Here is a 3,447-nt window from a genome sequence, read left to right as displayed (position 1 = left end):
GCTAATTTTTTCTATATATTTTTAGTTGTCCAATTAATTTCTTTCTAATTTTAGGAGAGACGGGGGTCTCGCTCTTGCTCAGGCTGGTCTCAAACTCCTGAGCTCAAACAATCCGCCCGCCTCAGCCTCCCAAAGTGCTAGGATTACAGGCGTGAGCCACCGCGCCTGGCCTGTAACTCATTTTTATATTGCTTTATGTAATCTTTGACCCCATGAAGATTTTCACTCAAGGGGGATCAGTTGAATAGTATCCCTGCCACAGTTTGAAAAGTGAAACAAGTCAGAATTTCTGTCACAAAGCTTCATTAGAACTACTAATTTCTAGCCCTGTGGTCCTAAACCCCCGAGCTGTGGACCTGCACTACTCAATGGCCTGTTAGGAACCGGCCACACAGCAGGAGGTGAGCAGCAGGTGGGGATCACCGCATAAGCTCTGCCTCCTGCCGGATAAGTGGCAGCATTAGATTCTGCATTATGGTGAGGTGTATTAATATAATTATTTTATTATCTGTTACAATGTTTTAATAATACAAATAAAGCACAATAAATGTAATGTGCTTGAATCATCCCTAAACCATCTACACCCTCCACCACCTCATCTGTGGAAAAATTGTCTTCCATAAAACCAGTCCCTGGTGCCAAAAAGGTTAGGAACTGCTGTGCCTATGACTAAGTCTTCCTTAATTACTTTTTAACGTATTACTGTTACAGTATACCTAAAAGGGAAGTTACTTTGGAGGACAAATAAGAACATAGAATTTAACATTGTTGTCTCAAGTGTACTTAGTTTTCCTCTAATTGTGATAAGTGAAAGAATGTTTTTTCAGAATTTGAAAAATAATTTCAGATCCTAAACATTTTTCTTAACTTATTAAATTAATCTACTTTTAAAATGTTTTTTTTTTTGGTAGATGAAAAGTGGAGTATCTATGATGGGACTTCAGTTTTGTGGGTGGCCCACTGGTGTGCTTACTTCCAATATTCCATTTACGTCACCTTTACCTAGTCTGGGATCAGGGTTGGGATTATCAGAAGGAAATGGTAATTCATTCTTGACTTCGAATGTTGCCACAAGTAAAAGTGATTCTCCAGTACCACAGAGTGAAAAGGTCTCTTCAACTCAACCTGCAACTGTTGAAGTAGCAAAACCAGTAGATTTTCCTAGTCCAAAACCTATTCCAGAAGGTAAGTACATTAAGGTGGGTTTAGCCATTTACTTTATTTCATTATCATAGATTCCTATATTATAACTGAATTTTTGATGGGTTTTTTATGTAGTTAATAAATCTTTTGATTTGTGTTAGGCCCTTTCTTATTCAAAATATTTGTAAAAGATTTACATATTTACCTTTATTTAGAAATGCAGTTTGGTTGGTGGAGAATTATTGACCCGGAGGACCTAAAAGCTTTGCTCAAAGTGCTGCATCTCAGAGGAATAAGGGAAAAGGCATTACAAAAACAAATTCAGAAACACTTGGATTATATTACTCAAGCCTGCATCAAGAATAAGGATGGTAGGTATCTAAAAGAGATTTCTGCTCTCTTGCTTAGTTATGAGAATTAATTCCCTTATTCTAAAACATATTTTAGTATAGTCAGCCCTTCGTATTCATGTGTTCTGCATCCATGGATTCAACCAACCACGGATCGAGCATACTTTTAAAAAAAAAGGATGGTTGCATCTGTACTAAACATGTAAAGATTTTTTTTCTTGCCATTATTCCCTAAACAATACAGTGTAACAACTATTTAGGTAGCATTTACATTGTATTAGGTATTATAAGCAATCTAAAGATGATTTAAAGTACATAGAAGGATGTATGTAAATACTACACCATTTTATATAAAGGACTTGAGAATCAACAGATTTTGGTATCCATGGGGTTCCTGGAACCAATCCATGAATACTGAGGGATGACCGTATATCTTACTTCTTAATTTATTGCTATTGTTTTCTAATTTGTTCAACAAACAGTAACTATTTATATTTCTTAAATTGGTGTTACATTTTTATAATTTTTTATACCTGCAGACATATTGTTTTGTATTTCTTAGAGTGTTTCTATTTTAAGAGTAAGCTACCTACACATGCACAAGTACATTTGTGTATGTTAAGTTAGATGTGCATGGTACTACTGGAATTTTATTTACTTTCTGGAAAAAATCACTGAGGGGAAAAACTTAATAAAATAGATTTTAAAATTAATTTTTTTTCAAATGTAGTTGCTATTATTGAATTAAATGAAAATGAAGAAAACCAAGTAACTCGAGATATTGTGGAGAACTGGTCAGTAGAAGAACAAGCAATGGAAATGGATTTGAGTATCCTTCAACAGGTGGAAGATCTAGAACGGAGAGTGGCATCAGCAAGTTTGCAAGTGAAGGTAAAGTCAAACTTGGAATAAAATCTGTTTTTAGGATAATGGAAGGTAACTGATATTTATTACATGCCTAATATTAACCAGTTACTGTGGTAAATGTTTTTACTTTATCTCATTCAATTGTCAAAACAATCCTGAATTAATTTCCCCCATCTTACAGGTAAGAAACCAGGCTCAGAGTAAGTAACCTGCCAATGGTCATGTGGTTTAAGTGTCTAAAAGGGGATTCAAACCAAGTCAGTCTGACTCCAGAACCTATGTTCTTTTTATTCAATCTTCCTGCCTCTTTAATGGTATTCAGAAATATCATTTCTGGCATACAATTCTTTACTGCAACCAAAATTTCACAGTTTTCTTCATGATAAATATAATGTTCCAGTACAAATCGTAACAAACTCCTATTGCAGTGTTTCACGTAGGGCCAGCAACTCCCTTGTATTTAAGCCATGTTATATGTCGGACTCTTACTGTACATAGTTTAAATTTGGAGAACGATGTAGATATATCCAAATATATGTTATACAGTATTATACACATACACCACCTACATATCTATGTAAAGTTTTTATTTACTTATTCATCTATTGGGCATTACTGTTTCACAAACTGATTAGAACTGGTTTCTAATGGACAGGCAAAAGGAAAGCTTTACCTATGTGCAAAAATTTTTTGTTTTGTAAAGAGGGATGTAAGGTCTTCTCAACTGACAGTAAGGTGGTATCTCTGAGAATAAATGGATATATGATGAATAGTATGAAAGGGAGAGATACCTGCAAAGATGTAGAAAATTTATTTTCCATGTAATTTGATTTGATATATCATGTTTTATTCAGAATGAAAAATTTATGGAATAATACTATCCTATCCATAATTAAAATTTCACTTCCTTATTACTGTAACATAGGCTTTTGGACACTTTTGAGGATCTCCAAAAAAATGTAGTTTTCCAGAGCTAATAAAATATCCCTTTGTTGCCACAAACATAATTACCAATGTTCGGAAGCAAAAATGTATCATTTGCTGAAACTATTGTGCTCCAAACTATGCCTCCTCCTCTTGGTACTAT

The 3,447-nt window shown here is 34.4% G+C and overlaps 1 protein-coding gene across 1 annotated transcript in view; it reads left to right on the top strand.

Annotated features, from left to right (window-relative positions):
- BAZ2B (bromodomain adjacent to zinc finger domain, 2B) overlaps positions 1-3,447 on the top strand; it is a 154,487-nt gene that overhangs the window by 122,585 nt on the left and 28,455 nt on the right. The gene's annotated exons all lie outside the window — the stretch shown is intronic.

This window comes from Propithecus coquereli, unplaced genomic scaffold (genome assembly GCF_000956105.1).
Source record: "Propithecus coquereli isolate 6110/MARCELLA unplaced genomic scaffold, Pcoq_1.0 Scaffold49, whole genome shotgun sequence".
NCBI lineage: Eukaryota > Metazoa > Chordata > Mammalia > Primates > Indriidae > Propithecus > Propithecus coquereli.
This window is presented reverse-complemented; position numbering and strand designations above follow the sequence as displayed.